The 27,116-nt window shown below is 38.3% G+C and overlaps 1 long non-coding RNA gene across 1 annotated transcript; it reads left to right on the forward strand.

Moving 5' to 3' along the window:
• Positions 1–18,721: 18,721 nt before the first annotated feature.
• On the forward strand, positions 18,722–26,635 carry LOC110902910. Its single transcript, XR_004877402.1, has 4 exons — positions 18,722–18,837; positions 19,381–19,434; positions 26,083–26,136; positions 26,444–26,635. It is a non-coding gene; the product is annotated as an uncharacterized LOC110902910 (long non-coding RNA).
• The last annotated feature ends 481 nt before the right edge of the window (positions 26,636–27,116 follow it).

A 27,116-nucleotide genomic window follows, 5' to 3' on the forward strand; every position in this document is an offset into this window, starting at 1 on the left:
GAATGTGATGACAAGTCCTTGAGAATAGTCGAATCGCTTTGGTCAGTCGATGTCTAATAGCCGCAGACGGTCCATTTCTCGATTTTTATGTGTTTCAATTCTGAGCCCGCAACTGTTGACTCTGATAATTCGTCGATTTTATGTATTTACCTATTTATTTGTTTTAAATTTTTGGAGAATTATTTGATTTTCGTATTCACTTCGATCGATACGCACAACTAGCACTGCGTTTCTATCTCAATACGCCAACAAGTCGCTACAATACGGATGACCTTATGCCATGCTATACGATTAAGTTATATTACTCGATATGCTATACGCGATCGCTATATTCGAACGACACGTGAACTTTGAATAATAGGTTTCTGTATTCTGACTACTTTTGTGTGCTGATAGGAGGATTACGTGATATTATGTGCTTCTGTGATTATGTGAATATGTGATTATGTGCCTACGTGTTTACATGATACATGTCTTGATGTGCTGCTAAGCTTTAGTAAGTAGTAGACGTGTGAGGTGAGATCCGATTATGATGTGATGAGTCCTGTGACGATGTCTATTGCAGACAATGTCATCTGGATCCTGTCACCTACTTACTCGCCAAGAAAAGAGGGACAAACATCTTGCTGCTATCATCGCCAAACAAGTAGCAAAAGCTGTCAGCGATGTCTATGAGAACGTCAGCAAGTCATCTGAGGAGTCGAGAACTGAAGCTCCCAAAGATGCTGCCAAGACTGTTTTCAGCTTCAAACAGTTCAAGACATGCGGACCAAAGGAATTTACCGGAGAAGATGGCCCAACAGCTATGTTTCAATGGTTAGATTCCGTCGAAGTCACTCTTCGCCAAAGCGGCTGTCCAGAAAATCTCCGTACCCTAAACGCAACCGGCGTCTTCCAGTCCCGCGCTCTAGACTGGTGGACGGCCGAACGAAACAAACGCGGGAATGATGCAGCTTATGAGCTGACTTAGGAAGAGCTGAAAGCCATTATGATGGACGAATTCTGCCCTCCCCATGAACGCCAAAAGCTGGAGGACGAGTTTTGGAACATTAAGCAGAAGGATGGAGACAACACTGCCCTGACTGCTCGCTTTAAGCAGCTCAGCATTATCTGTCCTGATCAAGTCAAGACGCCAGACATGGCCATCAAGAAGTACATTCGGGCTCTACCCGACTGTGTTGCCGATTTTGTTCACGCCGCGAAGACTTCATCAATTGAATAGACTTACTTGCTTGCCGTCGAGATCAACGACAAGCGAGTAAAAGCTGGTTTTTGGGATAATCCCTCGTAGTCTCTGCATCAAGCCACCACCGCACCGACCGCCGACACCGCCACTGCTCAACCATCAAAGTCATCACGCCGCAAGAAGAAGAAGAACAACAACAGCAGTTCCAGCAACAAGAACTGTGCTGTCACTACCACTGCTGCTCCTCTGCAAGCCGTACCGGCTCAGCAGCAGTCTCATCATCGACCAGCACCAGTTACTGTAACACCCCGAAATTTAAAAAGCTTTATATTAATTTTATATAAAGTACAAAATAAACGAGAATGAGCTAACTAGGAAATAAATAACCCAGTTAGTTGAATTGTGTTGTTTAAAAGCATGAATGAACTTGAATTGCCCAAGATATAAACTAAATAAGAGTGGAGGGGCCTATGTTGTTAAAAAATGAAACTTAAATTCATAAAACAAAATTAAAAACAAACCAAACACCCTCAAAAGAGGTGTCTGGTCGATCAAAGAAGCAGGGGGCGACAAGGGTTCTTCGCCAAACCCTAATCCTCACAAAATCTACAAATTGAGGGCTTAAATCAAGTCAAAATCGAAATCTAAACATAGATTCGTGATCACCTAGTCAAAGGGATCATAAGGTATGCCAAATTAAGTTGTTTTGATTCAACCCAAATTCCTTGCATGTGATAGAAATCGAATGTTGAGCTTGATTATGTGTTGTAGACATGAAATTGAAAGTGATATGAGGTTTAGGGACAAACCCTAGATGATTTCTTGTTAAAACCTTGCATGATGATTGTGGGTTTAATATTACCATTGTAAGTGATTAATATGTTAGTAGAAACTTGATAAACACTAGAATTATGATTCTTGTTCTAGTATAATCTGAGTTTTAGTAAGTAATCTTTGCAATATAAATGTTAAATTTGTATAAATTGCATGATTGAAGTGGAATTAGATGAGAAATTCAAGTCGTGAACTTGGTTTTATTTATATGAAAATCCAACCCGCTAAGTGTTTGTTGAAATGCCTAAGTGGGGACTAATATATTAGAAATCGGATAAAAACGCATAATTGACTAGTGTGGCAAGTTGTGTGTTATTAACTACAAAAGGGTTCTAAATTGAAGTTGAATTGAACTCTTTAGGAAAAGAATCCGGATCGTCTAGCGGACAAGCCGGAGGAGGAGATATACGTTTGAAGGGTGTTCTCTAAAGGTACGTAACTTTCGGTTTCGTTACAATATGCATAAATAATAGTCTTAGAAAAGTTGATGAGATTGTAGTGTCAAATGTGAGTTTGGTATGTCATAGAAGTGACGAAGTTCACTCGACAAACCAAACGGGTCAAAAAGTTAGTTAGATATGTTGGTTGACAATATGGTTAATTAGTCATTTTGAAATATAAATGAAGTGATATAGCTCACTAGATAAAGAAACGGGTTAGAATAATTGTGTAAGAAGTTTGGTATGTTGATGAAATGGTGAATTCCATTAGACAACCAAACGGGTTAAATAACGGTCGAAATGTTAGAGTTCGAAGTGACTTAAACGTCACTAATTAAATCTGAATGATAAGAGCGTAAATCATGGAATGGATGCGATACGCATGAGGTTGACAAGCCCGGGAATGGGTAATTATGGTTAGAAACCAATGTTGATAAATTATGCAAGTATGTAACTTGACCCGTTACATTAAATGGATTGTTGTTAAATTATGCATACTCACAATTTAGAATAGAAATTGTGTTGATTGTAGTGACCATGATTGTTACTTGAATTAATAGAATTAAATTGATAAGGAACCGTTTGGTAGTCATCACATTGGAGGATTTTCCACAAGATGAGCCAACGGGTCGAATAATGGTGTAAATTGTAGTATTGGTGTCTAATTAGTTAGCAATGGTGACATCAATCACAAGAGCATTAAACCATGGAATTGGTAAGGAAATGCGAGTGATGCTAAGCCCCGGATGTTGGGTGAAAACGCCTCAAGATTGCTATTGTATGGTAGAAAAGTTGTGTAAATATAGTGGGTCGAATATCTAAATAGAGATTTTAGTGACTAAGCCCGTAAACCAGATTTTCGGGATAATAATTGAGGTAGGCACGTCGGTAATTTAAATACGGGCGTGTAGGAAAAAGAATTACTAAAAACGGACTTACGGATTATAAGTTATGGCGATTTTAAGTTGGGATTTGAATAAACATTGAGCTGGGAATGTGCAGCAACAGTTTAAGCAACATGTTGTGAAAAAAGGGGGCTAGGCGTCACGCGAAGCCCCTAGGCGTCACGCGACGCCCCCTAGTTCTGGAAAATTTTGTTTTTTTGACCCATGGAACTTGTTATATTCATTCTAACATTATCAAAACTGACATCTGATGTGGTTTTGACCTTAGGTGACATTGGGGATCTTTCGGATGGCGGTCAAGCAAGTTTTGAAGAACCGAACACACTTTAGAAGCTTCCGCGTTATCTAACTTTAATAGACAATGTTTTGGAATGTAAACAATTTGCTAAACAACTTATGAATGTTTTGAATTAGTCGTTAGTTGACTAATGCTTTGCTATTTATGAACCTTATCTAAGGAACTTATGTTATAATTTAGTCATCTTTTATACAAAATTGTATGAATTATTATTAAATTCAAGTAGTAATTAGTCGAGTGTTACAGTTACTCATGCACTGCCAGCAAAGCGTGCATACACAGGTCCCCACCCGCTCTGCCCGACATGCTCATATCATTATCCGGTGGCGCCTGTCGTTTCTACGCTCATTGCAATCTGTACGGTCATTTCACTGCCAACTGTCGCTATGGTCCCCGTAACATCACAGCTCCTGCCACTGCTCATCAAGCTCTACTCCCAACCCCGCAAGGCTAACACGCGACTCAGGCACCCGCGATCAATGCTCGAGTCTGCTTTACATGTGGTGATCCTAACCACTTCGCGAACATGTGCCCGAACAGGGTTGTGAAGCAAGAGCCCCAACAGCAGCAGCCTCAGCAGCAGCAACAAGCAGCACGCGCCAGAACCTTCAACATCAATGCTCGTCAAGCCCAGGCTGACAACAACGTGGTTAATGGTATGTTCCTTGTGAATGGTATTTATGCATCGTGTTTGTTTGATACTGGAGCCGATAACTGCTTTGTGTCGTTTGAATTCGAGAAGCTCCTTAGTCGTAAGCGTTCTTATCTGCCCTCGTCATTCGAAGTTGAAGTCGCTACTGGAAGAACTGTCGCTGTTAACTCTGTTCTTCGTGATTGTACCCTCGAGCTCAACAATCACATCTTCCCAATCGACCTCATTTCGATGCAACTCAGAAGTTTTGACGTCATAGTAGGCATGGACTTTCTTCGTGAAAACCATGCTGAAGTTGTGTGCTGTCACACCCCAAATTTCCACGTGTCACCGGTGGGCCTGGTGGGGGAGTATCGTGACGTAGTTGATATCATCATAGTCAAACAACACAATTTATAATGCACAGCGGAAGCAAAAAGATAGATTTATTTCAACCAAACGAACTGTAATATCCAAGTATCACAACGTACCTTAAATAGATCCACAGGCGGATCAAAATATGTAACGACTCACACAAAAATATCCTAGAACGCTCCGTAAGTGGAAACCCGAACCCCTGAAACCCTAACGTACATGAGAAATCAAGAAATCAAGAATTTAGAGTTTCAGGCGGGCCGCGTAAAGGTTAAGCATAACCTTACGCGGGCCGCGTCAACTTAAATTATTCCGGATGAGCATAAAGGCTTCATGCGGGCCGCGTAAAGAATAGACGGAAGGTCACGCGGGCCGCGACAGCTTATGGGTATCCGGATATGCATGAAGGCCACGTGTCGTCACACGTGCCGCAACCACCGGTGACTCATCAACCTCCGATCTGATCTACATATCCACGCGGGCCGCGTAAGGTTTGGCCGAAGGATCACGCGGGCCGCGAGCCGCTCTGTTTCCAGCCTATATATAGCAGCCGATAGTTTAATTTCATTTCGCTCAATTCTTTTCTTTCTATTAGCTTCTATTATAAGAAGATGCGTGGATGGCTAGTTCGATTACGGAGAAGTAAATAATCAATGATTATGCGGCTGTACCTAATTACCCAGGACAATGACACTAGCTAACAAACTGAGAGAGTCAAATAGATAGATGAATTACTTGCTAAAGGAAAGGAAAGAAGTGGAATCAGACTCAGTTTCAGTAGCCGTATTTGATGATGTTGATGTTTCAAAGTCACTTCAGTAATTTAGCATTGAAGATAAGGACAGAAGAAGATAGGTAGTTTTCCGCCCTAACTAAAATATCTAACATCTAAATCTTAATAGGATGCAGCTCGTCCCGATCTGTCTCCGGTCGTAACTAAGATAGATCTATTAATCTCCAAGAAGTCCTAAAGCAGAAGTCATCTATTGAGGACAGGACTAGGCAGACGGAGGTCTAGGAGCTTGAATAGCTTACTGAATTAGCTCAGTAAGGCCTATAGCTTCTCTTGAGTCTATAGGAGTTCAGTCGGGAAGATCAGGGCAGATATGCCCCGGAAAGCAAGAAATCCCTAAATCCAGTCATTTGGAAATCTGATTTAGGGTAAAAGGCTGGTTTAGCTCAACAATTGATAGATTGCTTTATATTGTCCGCTTCGTTCTATTTGCCGCTAAAAGCATTCTGTCTTGATGGTTTTAAAAACCTAAAAAGATGGCTGTTATCACCTGCTGACGAAGTGGTGAGGTTTGCAGAGAAAGAGAATACACTAAAGATCCCCTAGCTTTTAAAAGCAGAAATTCTCACAGGCCTTTATTTCGAAGTTTCAGATTCGATTTCAAGGCAGCTTTTCTTTAGTCCTCAGGATATGATTCTTATGATTCTTTAGTATGTTACCAGGGGCTGAGCTCAATAGCAACTTACTCAAAGACAAAGACTTAGACTTTAGCTCGGGATTATACCTTCTAAATCCCGAAACTCTGTCCGTTATTAGGGTACTAACTCTAATCACTGGTACGATACTTTATCCGATCGATTGAAACTATCCGATGGATGTTTAAGTGCTGCTCAAACTCAGGTTATACTTTGTCATTCGTCGTGAATTCGATGGATGTTTACGTATCGCACTTTGTCATTCATTGTGAGGGTTTTTATCTCGTGATTATCGTTAAAGTTGAATTGAGTTAATACACTAATACGAGTTCCATTGTATCTAGAAATTAGGACTCGTAAGCAGAGAATTGCTAGAATACTTAATAGCTAAGTAAACTTAATAATTAAATAAACTTAGCAGTTAAGTTAGCTGAGTAGATTAATTAATCTGTTAATTAAGTTAAGTATTATTAATTAATCAGTTAATCAAGATTAATTAAGTTAATCAAGATTAATTAAGTTAATCAAAATTAATTAAGCTAAGCAAGATTAATTAAGCTAAGCAAGATTAATTAAGCTAAGTAAGTTAATTAGTTAAATGGTTAAATGGATAAGTTACTTAATAGTTAAGGAAACTTAATAGTTAAGGAAACTTAATAGTTAAGGAAACTTAATAGTTAAGGAAACTTCCTAGCTAAGGAATGAATCTACCTTACCTATAAATAGGAAGCTTAGGATTCATTTTCCTTTGTTCATTTCTTCTATTCTTCTTTCTATACGTTGGTGTTCTAACCAATAATCACCAAAGCGATGTTCTGTCCGACCGATTCATGAACCATCTAACGAATGCCAAAGTGTTATACTTTGTGAATTTCGTTAAACGGAATCCAAAGTACTATACTTTGTGAGTTCATTAAATGGATACCCAAGTACTGTCTGAATAAGACTATACTTTGTGAAATTCGTTAAGGTTCGAATCTCGTGACTACCGTTAGGTTTGATTTGGGTTTTACACAAATACGTATTCCATTCTGTTAAACTATATGTTTAACTACCAAAATACTCCCAACTATACGCTTACAATCAAAATGGATGCTTAATCATCAGAAGATCCAAAATAATAAAGTATATGCTTAACTATCAGAAGGAGTAGAATCAAGAAGCTTATTAAATCAATACTGCATGCTTATACTGTGAGTCATTCTCTTTTTATCAACTATTTTACAATACTCCAAAGTATTTTTCAAAAGTTATAATTACAGTGATTAAGTTTATGTAAGCACCAAATTACAGCCGGTATGTGGGGTATTGTGCACATTACTATTTTTATCACTTTAGGTGGGCGAGCCTAAAATTTGTGATACTCGTCACTATTGGGGCGACGGGATCCAATAGTGGTATGACCACAGTCACAGATACGGTCGAGTGACAAATACCTATTCTTGATAATTGGTTGATAAAAACATTGTAATCTCCCTTAATACTGTAAATTATAACAACGTGTCATTTTATTTAAAATAATTGATTCACTCAGTATTTCCCGTTGACAAAACCTTTTTAAAACGCGTTTCAGGTAATTACAGTAGATTGGAGTAAGAAATGGATACGGCACTGAAAGACTTCAAGAAGTGGCTTATTTTATTAAATCAAATTAAGAAATATTGTTTTATGTAATCAAATTTATCTTTATTAAAGCTACCTTTGCAAAACAAATTTTTATTCCATCTATTTAATAAATAAAATCCGGTGTTTCTAAACTCTGATATTTTTCCTAACTCACGGTCCTGATAAAATTCCCGCTGCAATGTTTTTCAAAATAATCACCGGTACCACTGGACTGCTCACGGCACCCGATTCCGTCCAGGGTGGGTCGGGGGTCGTGACAGTAAAGGTGGTATCAGAGCCACTGCTTTAAGCCGATAAGTGTTGTGATAAATACTTAAGCTTAAATAAAAGAGTTAGGAAATTGCTATTTACTGGTAGCATTTAGACTTGAACTTAAGAAAAGATGCCTTAGTATAAGCTAAGCCACTTGTTTAAGTAATTAGGTGTTGTAATAATACCTAAGTTTAAATGGAGAATTAAGAACTTAATATTATCTGGTAACACTCAGGATAATATTTAGACTTGAACTTAAGAATTTTGCCTTAATATAAGCTTCGAGATAAGCTAAATACTTGTGTAAATAAAGTGTGATGGGTTTTGGTATAACTAGAACATTGCAAGTATAATAAATAAGCAATAAACACTTGACCACTGTTATTTCTTATTTTGTTCTAAAATATGATCTGTCAGGTAAATACTAATTTCCTGATTCTTTGTTAAAAGTCATAATGCACTTTCCAAATCATAATTAAGAAAGATCTATTTATGGGAAAATCTAAAATTTTCTCCGGCAAGACGGGGTATGGTGTAGCAGACTCTCCAGATTGTCCGGATATAACAGAGTTACCTCTCCGGCGAGAACCGGGTAAGATGGGGTATATATAAAATGTCAAACAAGTGACAAGATTTCCCTAAATAGTATTATGACCTGATATCTGACTTGTTTTTGGAAATACGAATCTGTTAAATACATTGACCTTACTAAGGGTATGCATATTACAACATGTGAAATATATGATTATATAGATATGTATATCTATAAGGAATTCCAAAAGTCAAATAAGAATAAAACACAAGCATATGTGTCAATAATAAATCTAGATTTCTTTATCAGAAATATCTTGCATATATCTTTAATTCTGATGTCAAACATTATTTCGTTTGATCATCTATCTCGTAATTCGTGTGACAATATAAACATTGGAAACCCATTAAGTTGGGACACAATCAAAAGTATAAGAATTTCCAATGCGTTACCATAAATTATTACCGCAAGTAAGAAATATGTAAAGTTGTGCTAGTGCACAAGAAAACACATGAAACTTAAATTATACGACCACAGACGTCAAAGTATATCACACACGACTTTCGAGGCAAGACCTTTGGAAAAGATGATTGGGCACGACGACACCAATACTAATTCCGTCAGTGGAAAAACTACTACTCAAAAAGCGGCACTCTGCCACATGATCCTACAAACGATCTGAATATCGCTGAGGTACGTTGGGACAAGATTTCACAACAATCGGTGCATAGTCTAATCGAATTCTTGACGCTGCAAAAGAAGTCACATACTTTTACAATCCCTCTATTTCATCTTACTCGACATTCCATGATAATGTCACTTAACAATAGTTATCACGCGAAATTCCAGATAAAGTTCTTATATTTCTGACCTTTGTGAATAGACTTTGGCCTTGCTACTTCCCCTAATGGTCATCATACCATGAGGATTTCTTTCATAGTAACAATTATTGATCTATTTCATTTCTTGGCAAATCCACACGTTACACATGCACTCTTTGTTGCGCATGTGGTTCGTTTGAGTTATGAAGACCATAGGAGGACTTCATTTAAATTTGTTATTTCATCCAAACTCAAATATCATTTCATTATGCTTGATCTTTGCATTGTAAACCTCATTTTTGCAAAACGATAACTCTTTGATATCTAATCGATGAATTTCTTGAAAAACTCGATTTTCTTTTGAATGATATACATGGTTTTGTTGTAACCATGTCAGAACTTTCTTGGACTCGTTGTGTTTACACCAAGTTCAATTGCTTGAACTTGCTCGCATTACGTATTCAATTCAAGTTCCCATATGATGGATTGCAGCCATCATATTCAAAATAATTCCAACAAGCACTTCATTTGTTTTGAACCATAACATGCTTGTTTGGTCTTCGTCTTCATTGAATCATTTGCTTGATCACAATCACCTTGTGGTGATGTTTCCACAAAATTGAAGCTTGCGCTAATCTCGTTGCTCAATCCATGCTTCGGATTTAATTATTTATTGTGTATTGATATTAAATTCGTTTGTTCGATCTATGTATTATCAAGTCTTAATGCAATTATGTGTTAAGAAAATGGTACCCCAGTTCGTGTTAAATATTCCGGTGTACCTCTTAACGATTCTTTCACCATCGAGCGAACATTTCATGATATTCATTTCCTTTCCTCTTCGCTCAAAAAAATATTGTTTATTCGTTCCATTTTCAGTTGTAGATCCTATGAAAATTATTCGAAATAAATATTCAGATTTACTTTGTGAACCCTTCGCTTAAATTCAAAACACGGTGATACTTGTTTGATCACTTCTATTATTGCCTTGTTTCAATCACTACGACACCTTGTGGTGTTGGTATGAACTTGCAAATTGTGCTAAATTACTATCAGTCGTTTCATGCAGAACTATTTATACTTTTCGTTTGTACACATTATATACGGATTTAATTTGTACTAAATCCGCTTTGTTAGTTTATCCTATAAAAAGCAATCTTAACACGATCGTGTGCTAAGATAATGATACACAAATTCTTGTCATATTTCAATGTATCTCTTAATGATTTTTACATCATCAATCGAGCATTTCGTAATCCTTATTGCTTTATCATCTTTGATTGAAAAATATTATTCAATTGATTCATCTTCAATCAAAAAAATCCTATTATATAATTTGAATCAAACATTCGGATTTACTTCGTTGAACTTTCATTTGATTTCATGAACTCATTCAGTCACTGCTATTATTTCAATCATTACGACACCTTGTGGCGTCGGTATAGACTTGTAGCTTGAGCTAATCTATATATACCTTTCGCTTGACTTATCCTTGAAAGCGGTCTTAATACAACTATGTGTTAAGACAATGATACACTAAACTTTGTTGTATATCGGTGTATCCTTGCAATTCAATAAATGTTAACACATTGATTTTTCTTATATCATAATTTGATAGTTGACAAATTATTTTCATACTTCTATTTCATTCGAGCTTGTTAATTCTGAGTCATCCTCAGTTGACAATCAAAGTAAGTTCCCTCTTGACAATGACTTCCATTGTTTCTAAAGTCATTTACAACTTGTAAACATTCACATTCATTTGATCATATATCTTTTTACCTTAAACCAAATCACCTTGGAAACTATATCCTTTCATCTCATTCATTTGAACATCTCATCTTTTGAAATATCCAGATTCATTTCCTTGAAACTCTTAGTTAATTTTGAAAAGGGTGAATTTATTCAGTCACCATAATTATTGAATTCTTTCAAATATTTATAACACTTTGCAGTATTCATATAAATTTGTAGCCTGTGCTAATAATAAACCCTATTCATACGTCATCCGTTTGATTCGTCATTTTAAAAGTCTTGATACAGTGATGTATTCCGACCATGATACACTAATTCTATTGTATTGTCCAGTGTATCCTTACCATTTAAGTAAGCGATATTGATTTTCGGTTTGATCATTGACAAATCATTTTTCATACTTCCATTCACAAAATAGAGATTTATCAATTCAGAATCTCCCTCAATTGATCAAAATAAGTTCTTTTCTGACATTGCATCCTATTATTTCTACAAGTCATTTCTTTCAAGATTCATGCCTATCAAATATCTTTTGATTCCATCAGATGATATATTATCTTTACTAATTAAAAGAAGTAACGTAAACCCAAGAAGATACCATAGTCCAAATCTCGAGGACGAGATTTAAAATAAGGTGGGGAAGATGTAACGACTCACACAAAAATATCCTAGAACGCTCCGTAAATGGAAACCCGAACCCCTGAAACCCTAACGTACATGAGAAATCAAGAAATCAAGAATTTAGAGTTTCAGGCGGGCCGCGTAAAGGTTAAGCATAACCTTACGCGGGCCGCGTCAACTTAAATTATTCCGGATGAGCATAAAGGCTTCATGCGGGCCGCGTAAAGAATAGACGGAAGGTCACGCGGGCCGCGACAGCTTATGGGTATCCGGATATGCATGAAGGCCACGTGTCGTCACACGTGCCGCAACCACCGGTGACTCATCAACCTCCGATCTGATCTACATATCCACGCGGGCCGCGTAAGGTTTGGCCGAAGGATCACGCGGGCCGCGAGCCGCCCTGTTTCCAGCCTATATATAGCAGCCGATAGTTTAATTTCATTTCGCTCAATTCTTTTCTTTCTATTAGCTTCTATTATAGTAAAATAGTAGCTCGGGATTATACCTTCTAAATCCCGAAACTCTGTCCGTTATTAGGGTACTAACTCTAATCACTGGTACGATACTTTATCCGATCGATTGAAACTATCCGATGGATGTTTAAGTGCTGCTCAAACTCAGGTTATACTTTGTCATTCGTCGTGAATTCGATGGATGTTTAAGTATCGCACTTTGTCATTCATTGTGAGGGTTTTTATCCCGTGATTATCGTTAAAGTTGAATTGAGTTAATACACTAATACGAGTTCCATTGTATCTAGAAATTAGGACTCGTAAGCAGAGAATTGCTAGAATACTTAATAGCTAAGTAAACTTAATAATTAAATAAACTTAGCAGTTAAGTTAGCTGAGTAGATTAATTAATCTGTTAATTAAGTTAAGTATTATTAATTAATCAATTAATCAAGATTAATTAAGTTAATCAAGATTAATTAAGTTAATCAAGATTAATTAAATTAATCAAAATTAATTAAGCTAAGCAAGATTAATTAAGCTAAGCAAGATTAATTAAGCTAAGTAAGTTAATTAGTTAAATGGTTAAATGGATAAGTTACTTAATAGTTAAGGAAACTTAATAGTTAAGGAAACTTAATAGTTAAGGAAACTTAATAGTTAAGGAAACTTCCTAGCTTAGGAATGAATCTACCTTACCTATAAATAGGAAGCTTAGGATTCATTTTCCTTTGTTCATTTCTTCTATTCTTCTTTCTATACGTTGGTGTTCTAACCAATAATCACCAAAGCGATGTTCTGTCCGACCGATTCATGAACCATCTAACGAATGCCAAAGTGTTATACTTTGTGAATTTCGTTAAACGGAATCCAAAGTACTATACTTTGTGAGTTCATTAAATGGATACCAAAGTACTGTCTGAATAAGACTATACTTTGTGAAATTCGTTAAGGTTCGAATCTCGTGACTACCGTTAGGTTTGATTTGGGTTTTACACAAATACGTATTCCATTCTGTTAAACTATATGTTTAACTACCAAAATACTCCCAACTATACGCTTACAATCAAAATGGATGCTTAATCATCAGAAGATCCAAAATAATAAAGTATATGCTTAATTATCAGAAGGAGTAGAATCAAGAAGCTTATTAAATCAATACTGCATGCTTATACTGTGAGTCATTCTCTTTTTATCAACTATTTTACAATACTCCAAAGTATTTTTCCAAAGTTATAATTACAGTGATTAAGTTTATGTAATCACCAAATTACAGCCGGTATGTGGGGTATTGTGCACATTACTATTTTTATCACTTTAGGTGGGCGAGCCTAAAATTTGTGATACTCGTCACTATTGGGGCGACGGGATCCAATAGTGGTATGACCACAGTCACAGATACGGTCGAGTGACAAATACCTATTCTTGATAATTGGTTGATAAAAACATTGTAATCTCCCTTAATACTGTAAATTATAACAACGTGTCATTTTATTTAAAATGAATGATTCACTCAGTATTTCCCGCTGACAAAACCTTTTTAAAACGCGTTTCAGGTAATTACAGTAGATTGGAGTAAGAAATGGATACGACACTGAAAGACTTCAAGAAGTGGCTTATTTTATTAAATCAAATTAAGAAATATTGTTTTATGTAATCAAATTTATCTTTATTAAAGCTACCTTTGCAAAACAAAGTTTTATTCCATCTATTTAATAAATAAAATCCGGTGTTTCTAAACTCTGATATTTTTCCTAACTCACGGTCCTGATAAAATTTCCGCTGCAATGTTTTTCAAAATAATCACCGGTACCACTGGACTGCTCACGGCACCCGATTCCGTCCAGGGTGGGTCGGTGGTCGTGACAAAATAAAAAGGAGAAACTGTTCAACAGACAATGACATCCAAGCTTGCGAGACTCTAACGATGCTAAGGAGTGGCCAGCCTATTACGTGTAGAAGCTGCACTTAATCTTTTTGGGGAAAAATACGTCAGTTTACACTGGTAAATACAATTTAACTGACTCATTTTGAAAATATTTAAAAATTTATTTGAATGCACATGGCACAAAACTTTTTATAACTTGGGATAATTAATCAAGTTTAAACTTGTAAAAGAATTACATGTTTGTTATGCATTTAGTCGCCCGGTTCGTGTCGGGTTTAAGATTAATAGACACACCACATAGTATAGCCCCGCGGTGGGAAACCAGCGGGTATACCTTAATAAATATGGACACACTGTCGGGTGTACGCCTACACCCGCGTGTCAAGGTCGTGGCCATTTCATGAATGATGCCAAGGATATCCGGGACATGGTCATTAAACTCCCAAAGGCGTAAAACAAACAAAACAAATTTTCAAACGGGTCATCTTAATAATACTTAACCACTAATCGATTAAGGTCAAATGCCCGACCAAGCGGTATTTTATATACCGTACCCCAAGCCCGTATAAGGGAAAATAAGTTGAAAGTATTTACCTGAGCAAGTATAAACCACAACAAGCAAGTGCAAGTATCTTTTACTGGGTCTCCTATTCTGGAACGAATGTTTATAATAACATATTAGAATCCTAACGGGTCTTTTACTTAGCCTAAGCTTAGACCGGTTAGTTTCAAAAATAAATGCGGTTTAATCGCATGAAAGGCGAAAACCGGGAAGGAATGTGATTGAGACCCAATAAGTTTGGAGACTTGTATAATATGGGTAAACTAAACACATTCTGGATTTTGAGACAAAGATGATATGGTTTGACCCGTTTCGGCTAATATGCGTAAACTAGTTACATAAGCCGATCCGAACGTGAAAGTGCGTAACGGGTAATCATATAAATCATATACAAGTTTCCTGAGATTATATGCACTAAATATGTTGTGATATCAGCAAGATACCTTCCATTATGCCCCAAATGGTTTTGAACCCAAACTATGCCTCATAAGGGCATTTTGGTCATTTTAAAAGGGTGTAAAAGAGTTAAACTAGTAACCTGAGTCACATATCTGAATAAATCAGTAAATATACTTAGTTTACTATGTTATAACAGTATAGTATCAAATATATGTGAATTTTATTAATTATAACCATCTTATGCACCGAAAGGGCATTTTGGTAATTTCACATAAGCCTCAGCAGCAGCAACAAGCAGCACGCGCCAGAACCTTCAACATCAATGCTCGTCAAGCCCAGGCTGACAACAAAGTGGTTAATGGTACGTTCCTTGTGAATGGTATTTATGCATCGTGTTTTTTTGATACTGGAGTCGATAACTTTTTTGTGTCGTTTGAATTCGAGAAGCTCTTTAGTCGTAAGCGTTCTTATCTGCCCTCGTCATTCGAAGTTGAAGTCGCTACTGGAAGAACTGTCACTGTTAACTCTGTTCTTCGTGATTGTACCCTCGAGCTCAACAATCACATCTTCCCAATCGACCTCATTTCGATGCAACTCAGAAGTTTTGACGTCATAGTAGGCATGGACTTTCTTCGCGAAAACCATGCTGAAGTTGTGTGCTTCGATAAAATGATTCGATTCTCGCTCGCGAATGGTAATTTATTATGTGTATATGGTGAAACTGCTTCGAAAGGTCTCAAGCTCATGTCATGTGTCCAAGCTAGCAAGTATCTCCGCAAGGAATACAGAGCTTTCTTGGCTAACATTGTAATAGCGGAGAAGGAAAAGAAAGGTAAGTCGGGAGTAAACGATGTCCCCGTTGTGTGCGAATTTCCGAATGTGTTCCCCGAAGACCTTCCAGGTCTGCCGCCAAGTCGTGATATCGACTTTCGTATCGACCTCATTCCTGGAGCTAACCCCGTTGCCAAAGCCCCTTATCCACTCGCACCATCCGAAATGTGGGAACTCTCGAATCAACTCCAGGAATTACTTGAGAAAGGCTTTATTCGCCCAAGCACCTCTCCTTGGGGCGCGCCAGTCCTCTTCGTTAAAAAGAAGGATGGGTCGTTCAGGATGTGCATCGACTACCGGGAATTGAATAAGCTAACCATCAAGAACCACTATCCCCTATCTCGCATCGACGATTTGTTTGACCAGCTGCAAGGTGCTACGTGTTTCTCGAAGATCGATCTCCGTTCGGGCTATCACCAGCTACGTATTCAGGAAGAAGATATACCCAAAACCGCTTTTCGCACTCGCTACGGCCACTACGAGTTTGTTGTTATGCCTTTTGGTTTAACCAACGCACCCGCGGTTTTCATGGATCTGATGAATCGCGTGTGTAAGCCATTTCTCGACCGTTTCGTCATCGTGTTCATCGACGATGTCTTGATCTATTCAAAGTCGAAAACCGAACACGCGCAACATCTACGTTTGGTTCTCGAACTACTCCAGGGGAATCAACTCTATGCCAAGTTCTCAAAGTGTGAATTCTGGCTAGAGGAGGTTCAGTTTCTGGGTCACATCGTTAATAGTCAAGGTATTCATGTCGATCCCGCGAAGATTGAAGCAGTTAAGAGTTGGATTACGCCTAAGAACCCGTCTGAAGTCCGTTCTTTTCTCGGATTAGCGGGCAAGTATCGACGATTTATCGAAGGATTCTCGAAAATCGATGTGCCGCTTACCGCTCTTACTCAGAAAGACAAGCCTTTTGTTTGGGGAACCGAACAAGAGTCTGCCTTTCAAACCCTCAAGCATAAGCTTTGCAATGCTCCTATTCTCACATTGCCCGACGGAAACAACGACTTCATTGTCTATTGTGATGCTTCCAACCTTGGTCGTGGTTGTGTTCTTATGCAGCGGGACAAGGTTATAGCTTACGCATCTCGTCAGCTCAAAATCCACGAGAAGAACTATACAACCCATGATCTCGAGCTAGGCGAGGTTGTTTTTGCGTTAAAGATTTGGCGACACTACCTGTATGGTACCAAGTGTACGATCTTCACCGATCACAGGAGTTTACAACACATCTTTGATCAGAAAGAACTTAATATGCGTCAATGCCGATGGGTAGAACTTCTCAACGATTACGACTGTGAGATTCGTTATCACCCAGGCAAAGCTAATGTTGTTGCCGACGCGCTCAGCAGACAGAGTTATTTGCTCAACATTCGTAATACCCAAGCCCAACACGATCTCGAAACCCTCATCCGCGAAGCCCAACATGCTTGTTTTAATGAACGCACCTTGAAGAAGGAGAGAATCTATCACGATGGAGCTCAACTTGTCAGCAAATCGATTGGGATCTTCTATTTTCTGGACCGAATTTGGATCCCTAAGCGGACTGAATTGCGAAAGATTTTGATGGACGAAGCCCACAGATCCCGGTATTCTATTCATCCCGGTGCAGATAAAATGTACCAGGATCTTCGTTACAAGTACTGGTGGCCGGGAATGAAAAGGGATATTGCGCTCTACATTGGGAAGTGCCTAACTTGTGCAAGGGTCAAGGCTGAACATCAAAGGCCCTCTGGCTTACTCGAGCAACCCCCAACCCCTATATGGAAATGGGAGAGTATAGCTATGGACTTCATAGCAAAGCTTCCGCACACGTCATCAGGTCACGACAACATTTGGGTTGTTGTTGATCGTTTAACCAAATCAGCCCACTTTTTACCAATACGGGAAGACTACAAGGTAGAACGATTAGCCCGAATCTACACCGATGAGATCATTTGTAATCATGGGACGCCTCGTGACATCATCTCTGACCGTGATGCTCTGTTTACCTCGCGATTGTGGGAAACATTTCAAGCGGCTCTTGGTAGGTCGCTTAACCTAAGTACCGCATTCCATCCTCAAACCGACGGACAGACTGAGAGAACGATTCGTACTCTTGAAGATATGCTTCGTTCGTGTGTCATAGACTTTGGTGGTAATTGGGACAAATACCTGCCGTTAGTTGAATTCTCGTATAACAACAGTTATCATACCAACATCCAAATGGCACCATTCGAGGCCTTATATGGAAGAAGATGTCGATCGCCTATTGTGTGGCACGAGATCGGTCACTCGCAATTAACCGATCCTGAGCTATTGTAAGAAACGACTGACAAAGTCCTCCAAATTCGAGACAACTTGTTGAAAGCTCAGAGTAGACAGAAAAGTTATGCCGATAGACGACGCAAGCCCCTTGAATTTGACGTTGGCAACTACGTACTCCTAAAGGTATCACCTTGGAAGGGTGTGGTCAGATTCGGCAAGAAAGGGAAACTAGCGCCTCGATATGTTGGACCTTTTAAGATTCTGGAAAGGATCGGAAAAGTCGCCTACAGACTCGAACTACCTGAGGAACTTAGTAACGTCCACCCGACTTTCCATGTGTCAAACCTCCGAAAGTGCCTGGCTGAGCATGATTTAATTGTACCTCTCGATGTAACACCCCAAAATATGCAAATTAATTATGTTACTTAAAATGTTTAGTCATGTTATATTTAACCTAGTTAAGTGTGTATGTTAGTAACTTAATTAGAAGGAAGGTAATATGACAAATAACAACCTAAGTAATTTGAGGGACTAAACTTATTAAAAAGGGAGGAAGTTTAATACTTACAAATAAATAAAAGAAAAACACAAACACACACTCTGGTGTGTTTGTGTGGATCGATCAGAGCAAGGGCCAAGAAGACAAAACCCTAACTTCACAAATTCTCCAAAATCAGAAGGAAATTAAGAGTTCTAATGGATGCATGAACCCTAAATCGAGTAATCTAAGCTTGTTCAACCCTTGGTAAGTCGAAAATTTCTGTTTTGATGTTTTGTAGAAAGTGGGTTTCAACCCAATCTTGAAGTAAATGTGAGTAATTGTGTAGTTATGAGTTAGGATTGCTCAATAGAACAAGAAATATGTTTGATTCTAGATAGTTGGATGATTCAAAGCAAAAACCCACTTGAACTAGGGAGATAATGAAGAACATGAATGAAATTACATGCTAATTATTGTAATGGTAAGTATAAGAGTTGTTATTGATAGATTAGTAATAGTTAGAAACTGATTTGGAATGATTATTGTGGGAAATTGGATTGTTTTTAATGATCTAAGAATGAACTAGTAGAACCATGCTTTGAACACTTGTACCTTATGCTTTATTCATGTTATGCACACCAAGTGTTTGACAAAATGCCTCAATAAAGATGTTAGTCTTGTAAGTCATAAACTTTATGTGAATTGAATGTGTTTAAGAAGTATGAGCCAATTTGTGTATAGTTTTATCAATTGGTGTGTGTAATTGAGTATGAGACATAAATTAAAAGAATGAATGGTTATGTATAGGTGTTAAGGAAGAGAGTTCAAGTCAAGCGAAGCAACAAGGGAATCAAGACCGAGGTACGCTTCTTGTACAATTTATGGTTTCTATTATAACAATGTGTTTAACATTAAACGTGTTAATTTTAATCGAGTATGAAAGAGGTATATGTATGGACCCTTTTATGAACGGGTCGAATGATGAAATTGTAAGATTAGAAGGAAAGGCATGGAGTTCCTTTTGGAACATACTACCGTGCAAGAATGAAAGTATGTAGTAAAGCACAATTTGCGAATGTTATAATGGTTACAAGTTAGTGAGTTGGATTCTTTGGTTTAAAGAAAGAAATTTAGTTCTAACGAGTTTTCATTGTTGTGACCATGTAGGTAAATCTCAAGTTTAGTTCTCATGCTTCGCCCGGTTCGAACACACTTCAAGACCCGCTCTATGTTCCGCTACTTTTGTAAAGAAGACAACGCTTAATATTTTGGTCACTTTGTTTAAGTCTAGTAGTTATAAACTTAGTACTTGTATGTATTTTGAACTTATCAAATTTCGTATGCGTGTCAAGTCGTTTGATGATATATAATATGTCCTTTTAAAAGCGTCTCGCTAAACTTATACTTTGAATGTGAAAAACAGGGGACCACTCCTAATACGGATAGGTCATGCCCAAATTTCGTTAGAAATAGTACGTAATTATTTTAGTAATTTGAAAGAAAATTTTTGGGCGTAACAAGTTGGTATCAGAGCATAGGTTTGAGGGATTTGAGCATCGAATGCTTGAACTCAAACCGAAGGCTCGTGTGAAGTGTGTGTTCGTTCCGCGGCGCGAAGCAAGTAAGTACCCTCAAAATTTAAAATTTTGCTTTACGAATAAGTTAATTATGGAATGTTAGGGAAATCATTACGGGATGATGTGGAAAGGTTTGGGATGAAACGGATTAGTATGGGTTAAAACGAGTCGGAAAGATGGCTGCAAAATAAGAAATTTATAATAGTATGTTGGGCGTCACCGTAAGCTACGGTAGCTACCGTAGCTTACGGTAGACACTGGGACAAAATTTCCTACCGTAAATCAGTAGCTTCCCACCGTAAGGAAAAAGGTGTCACCGTAAGTTACGGTGTCCACCGTTACTTACGGTGGGTACCATTTTTAGCTTATTCCAATTGTGATGTTTTTTTGATGTTTTCTATCATACGGGGAGAAATAGAACGTTATAATAAGAGTCTAAAGAATGATATTATGTATGCATGTGGAGTTTTCAAAGGAAGTTATGTATTATTAGAATGATTATATGATGGAATGGATGACCGAATGCTTGAAATAAAGAATGATGTTTATGTGTAGATGACGGATACGAATGAGGATGAAGCAACACAACAAGAACAACAGAAAACTATGATCTCGGAAGAGATCAGAAGGGCAATGCAAGCAAGTATTCCTCACTTAGCCCAAGAAGTAGAAAGTCACATGCTGGAAGTGGTGGAAACAATGATGGCGAGTAAGATGGATGAGTTGAAGGGAATGATTGGTGAAATGCAAGGAAAGAAAGGAACTCGCAAATGCACATACAAAGAATTTATGGCGTGCAACCCATTACCATTCAAGGGAGGAATTGATCCTATAGCATGTCAAAGGTGGATTGCAAGTACTGAGGTGGTGTTCATAAGGAGTCATTGTGAAAAGGAGGATCAAGTGATGTTCGCCATTAGTTTGCTACAACTCCGAGCTAACGACTGGTGGGATGCTTATAGTAAAGAGATTAGGGAAGACAAAGTTCAAGTCTTGACATGGCAAGAGTTCAAGGAACCTTTTCTAAAGTACCACTGTCCGTAATCTGCCATTGACAGGATCCAAGAAGATTTCTTACATCTTCGTCAGAAAGACGAAACCATTGATGAAATCACCAACATTTTTCTTGACAAGCTGAAATTCTGTAAAGATATAGCGGGAACAGAAAGAATGAAGATAAACCTCTATCACGGTATGTTGAAGGCTGAATATCAGGAGTTCATAATTCCCGCTAAATGTGAAACCATGAATGAGCTCATTAACTTGGCCCGAGATAGGGAGATTGAATTAAGAAGACATGCAGAAAGAGGCGAGAAGAGAGTGTCTGAGAATATTTCCAGCTCGAGCCCGTCAAAGAAACTGAAGTTTCAAGATCAGAGCAAGAAGGATAAGGCGAAGGGTAGCATTCCGAAATGCAAAATGTGCGGGAAGTTACACACGGGGGAATGTTTGAAAGGGAAGAAGGGCTGTTACAATTGTGGTCAAGAGGGACATCCATACTATAGGTGTCCTAATCCTTCCAGAACGTGCTACAACTGTTTCCAGCCGGGTTATATTAAGGCTGAGTGTCCCAAGCTTCAACAGAAAACCGATAAGGAAGCAAGAAAGGAGGAAGCCCCAAGAGCTAAGGGGAGGATGTTTCAGATCACGACTGAAGAAGCTAAGGATCACCCGAATGTTGTACTAGGTATATTCTCATTGAACTTGATGCCTACGTACGTGTTATTTGATACTGGAGCCAGTATATCGTTTGTATCAAGTGAATTAGTGTCACACCCCTCTTTTAGAATCGAAAGAATGCATGTGCCATTAGAAGTAGAGATAGCTGATAGTAAGAGTTATTTGTTGCACGAAGTTTGTAGAAATTGTGAAATTATCATTGAAGACGAGAAGTTTTCCATTGACCTTATTCCCATGATATTGGGGAAATTTAAGGTTATAGTTGGCATGGATTGGCTAGCTAAACATCATGCTGAAATTCAATGTGAGAAGAAGGTGATTCATGTTTTAACACCGGGAGGAAAACGAGTAAGCATACAAGGGGAAAGGAATATTAATTCGAAGCTTTGTTCTCTAGTCCAAGCATACAAGTACGTACGAAATGGAAGCAAGGCATTTCTAGCCTATGTGGTGGATACTAAGCAGAATACCCCTAAGATAGAAGAGGTTGAAGTCGTGAACGAGTTTCTTGATGTTTTTCCTGAAGATTTTCCGGGGCTTCCACCAGAACGCGAAGTGGATTTTAAAATTGAATTGTATCCCGATGCCAAACCCGTAGCCAAGGCTCCTTATAGGTTGGCCCCAACTGAAATGCGGGAGTTAATGGTACAAATACAAGAATTGCTCGACAAGGGACTTATACGCCCGAGTGTATCGCCATGGGGAGCGCCTGTTCTTTTTGTCAAAAAGAAAGATGGTTCGATGCGCATGTGCATCGATTACCGAGAGTTGAATGAGCTGACGGTGAAAAACCGATACCCGTTGCCCCGAATCGATGATCTCTTTGATCAGTTACAAGGGGCAAGTTGGTTTTCAAAAATAGGCTTGCGGTCCGGGTACCATCAGTTAAGAGTGAGGGATGAGGATGTGGCAAAGACGGCTTTTAGAACGCGATACGGGCATTACGAGTTCTTAGTAATGTCCTTTGGATTAACGAACGCGCCCGCCGCGTTCATGGATCTTATGAATCGAGTTTGTCGGGCCATGTTAGACAAATTCGTTATAGTTTTTATTGATGATATCTTGGTTTATTCCCGAAGTAAAGCCGAACATGCATGTCATTTACGTGAAATTCTTGAAGTACTCCGCAAGGAGAAATTGTACGCGAAATTCTCTAAGTGTGCTTTTTGGCTTAGAGAAGTACAGTTTCTCTGTCATGTGATTAATGCGGATGGTATCTTAGTGGACCCGTCAAAAGTGGAAGCTGTTATGAAATGGGTACCTCCAAAGAACCCAAGTGAAGTGAGAAGCTTTTTGGGTTTAGCAGGCTATTACAGGAGATTTATCCAAGATTTTTCTAAATTGGCCTTGCCGTTAACCAAGTTAACCAAGAAGAATGAGAAGTTTACATGGGGTGCAAATCAAGAAAGGGCGTTTCAAACCTTGAAAGAAAAGCTGTCGAGTTCCCCGGTACTAACCTTACCTGATGGAACGGAAGACTTGGTGGTGTTTACGGATGCATCACACCAAGGGTTGGGATGTGTTTTGATGCAAAGGGGTAGAGTCATTGCCCATGCTTCCAGGCAATTGAAATCATACGAAAGTAATTATCCAACCCATGACTTGGAGTTAGCTGTGGTAGTGTTTGCTTTAAAGATATGGAGGCATTATCTATACGGTACGAAAAGTGCAATTTATTCTGACCACAAAAGCCTTAAATACTTTTTCGAGCAAAAAGATTTAAATATGAGGCAACGAAGGTGGTTAGAACTTCTTAAAGATTATGATTGTGAGATCCTTTATCATCCGGGCAAGGCTAATGTGGTGGCCGATGCCCTGAGCCAAAAGGATTATCCACCTCCAATTCAAGTAAAGTCCATGAAGATGGTAGTTACACCTCGATTCCTCGAAATGATTAAGGAAGCCCAAATCAAGTCACTAAGCGAAATGGATTCTAGAAAGGAAAGAACAAAGGGGTTTGTAGATAAATTCGAAGAGAGATCCGATGGAATTAAAACCATGTATGGTCGGATATGGATACCTCGGTTTAGTGAAGCAAAAGACGTGTTACTCGAAGAAGCTCACAAATCCCAATTCTCGGTTCATCCTGGAGCTACAAAAATGTATTTGGATTTGAAGAAAAGTTATTGGTGGCCCGGCATGAAGCGTGATATCATCAAGTATGTTGCCAAATGTTTGACCTGTCTGCAGGTAAAGGCAGAACATCAGAAACCATATGGAAAGTTGCAACCGTTAGAGATTCCGGTATGGAAATGGGAAGAAGTGACGATGGACCTAGTGACCAAGCTTCCTAAGACAAGGAAAGGTCACGATGCTATATGGGTGATCGTGGACCGCCTCACCAAGAGCGCGCACTTCTTACCCATTCGGGAGACTTACTCTTCTGAAAGGATGGCGAAGATTTATGTTAACGAGATAATATCTCGACATGGAGTCCCTGTATCTATTGTGTCGGATCGAGATACCCGATTCACATCTCGATATTGGCAAGGTTTCCATGAGAGTATGGGTACAAAATTACTTTTCAGCACCGCCTACCACCCCCAAACGGATGGTAAGTCTGAGCGAACCATTCAAACACTCATCGACATGCTGCGAGCATGTGTGATAGATTTCGGGGGAAGCTGGGATGACCACTTGCCATTGGTGGAATTTTCATACAACAATAGCTACCATAACGGCATTCAAATGGCACCGTATGAAATGTTGTATGGAAGGAAGTGTAGAACTCCAATTTGTTGGGGAGAGGTAGGGCAGAGAGAAATTGCGCCCAATGATGTAGTAGCTAAAACTAACGAAAAGATCGATCTTGTGCGAGCCCGTTTAAAAGCGGCTCAAGATCGACAAAAGGCCTATGCAGATCGAAGGAGGCGACCTATCGAATTTTAGATAGGTGATCATGTGTTATTAAAGGTTTCCCCATGGAAAGGTATAATCCGTTTCCGTAAGCGAGGAAAGCTAGGTCCCCGTTACATAGGACCTTTCAAGATTTTAGCCCGGGTTGGGAAGGTAGCATATCGGTTGGAATTACCGCCAACTTTAGATGGAATACATGACACATTCCATGTGTCACAATTGAGAAAGTGCTTAGCGGATGAGACGGCATACGTGCCCCTTGACGATATTGAATTGGACGAAAGATTGAATTATGTTGAAAGACCGATAGCTATCAAGGATTCCAAGGTAACCCACCTTCGGAGCAAAACTATAAAGCAAGTCTTGGTGCAATGGCAACATCGGAAAGGATCGGATCTTACATGGGAGTTAGAGGATGAAATGAGGAAGCTCTACCCGACATTATTTGGTACGTATTAAGGTTTCGGGGACGAAACCTCTTTTAAGGGGGGTAGACTTGTAACACCCCAAAATATGCAAATTAATTATGTTACGTAAAATGTTTAGTCATGTTATATTTAACCTAGTTAAGTGTGTATGTTAGTAACTTAATTAGAAGGAAGGTAATATGACAAATAACAACCTAAGTAATTTGAGGGACTAAACTTATTAAAAAGGGAGGAAGTTTAATATTTACAAATAAATAAAAGAAAAACACAAACACACACTCTGGTGTGTTTGTGTGGATCGATCAGAGCAAGGGCCAAGAAGACAAAACCCTAACTTCACAAATTCTCCAAAATCAGAAGGAAATTAAGAGTTCTAATGGATGCATGAACCCTAAATCGAGTAATCTAAGCTTGTTCAACCCTTGGTAAGTCGAAAATTTCTGTTTTGATGTTTTGTAGAAAGTGGGTTTCAACCCAATCTTGAAGTAAATGTGACTAATTGTGTAGTTATGAGTTAGGATTGCTCAATAGAACAAGAAATATGTTTGATTCTAGATAGTTGGATGATTCAAAGCAAAAACCCACTTGAACTAGGGAGATAATGAAGAACATGAATGAAATTACATGCTAATTATTGTAATGGTAAGTATAAGAGTTGTTATTGATAGATTAGTAATAGTTAGAAACTGATTTGGAATGATTATTGTGGGAAATTGGATTGTTTTTAATGATCTAAGAATGAACTAGTAGAACCATGCTTTGAATACTTGTACCTTATGCTTTATTCATGTTATGCACACCAAGTGTTTGACAAAATGCCTCAATAAAGATGTTAGTCTTGTAAGTCATAAACTTTATGTGAATTGGATGTGTTTAAGAAGTATGAGCCAATTTGTGTATAGTTTTATCAATTGGTGTGTGTAATTGAGTATGAGACATAAATTAAAAGAATGAATGGTTATGTATAGGTGTTAAGGAAGAGAGTTCAAGTCAAGCGAAGCAACAAGGGAATCAAGACCGAGGTACGCTTCTTGTACAATTTATGGTTTCTATTATAACAATGTGTTTAACATTAAACCGTGTTAATTTTAATCGAGTATGAAAGAGGTATATGTATGGACCCTTTTATGAACGGGTCGAATGATGAAATTGTAAGATTAGAAGGAAAGGCATGGAGTTCCTTTTGGAACATACTACCGTGCAAGAATGAAAGTATGTAGTAAAGCACAATTTGCGAATGTTATAATGGTTACAAGTTAGTGAGTTGGATTCTTTGGTTTAAAGAAAGAAATTTAGTTCTAACGAGTTTTCATTGTTGTGACCATGTAGGTAAATCTCAAGTTTAGTTCTCATGCTTCGCCCGGTTCGAACACACTTCAAGACCCGCTCTACGTTCCGCTACTTTTGTAAAGAAGACAACGCTTAATATTTTGGTCACTTTGTTTAAGTCTAGTAGTTATAAACTTAGTACTTGTATGTATTTTGAACTTATCAAATTTCGTATGCGTGTCAAGACGTTTGATGATATATAATATGTCCTTTTAAAAGCGTCTCGCTAAACTTATACTTTGAATGTGAAAAACAGGGGACCACTCCTAATACGGATAGGTCATGCCCAAATTTCGTTAGAAATAGTACGTAATTATTTTAGTAATTTGAAAGAAAATTTTTGGGCGTAACAAGTTGGTATCAGAGCATAGGTTTGAGGGATTTAAACGCAAATCGATCTAATCTAATCATCATCGAACTCGAAACTCGAATTAATCAAATTTTGGTTGTTATTTTACGTGTGTGTGTGCCTTATGCGTTACTTGTGCATGTTTACTTTACGTTATGTGTGGTAATCAATCGAAACTCAATCGCAATCGAACTCAATCGAAATCGAATTATGATAATTGGTGGCGAAAAGACAGCGCAAAATATAGATGCTTGTATGTTAGATATAGTAGTTGGGATTAAAAGTAATTTGAACAGGAAACTCTATCTTATTCTCATCAATAGC

Source organism: Helianthus annuus, chromosome 13 (assembly GCF_002127325.2).
Source record: "Helianthus annuus cultivar XRQ/B chromosome 13, HanXRQr2.0-SUNRISE, whole genome shotgun sequence".
Classification (NCBI taxonomy): Eukaryota; Viridiplantae; Streptophyta; class Magnoliopsida; order Asterales; family Asteraceae; genus Helianthus; species Helianthus annuus.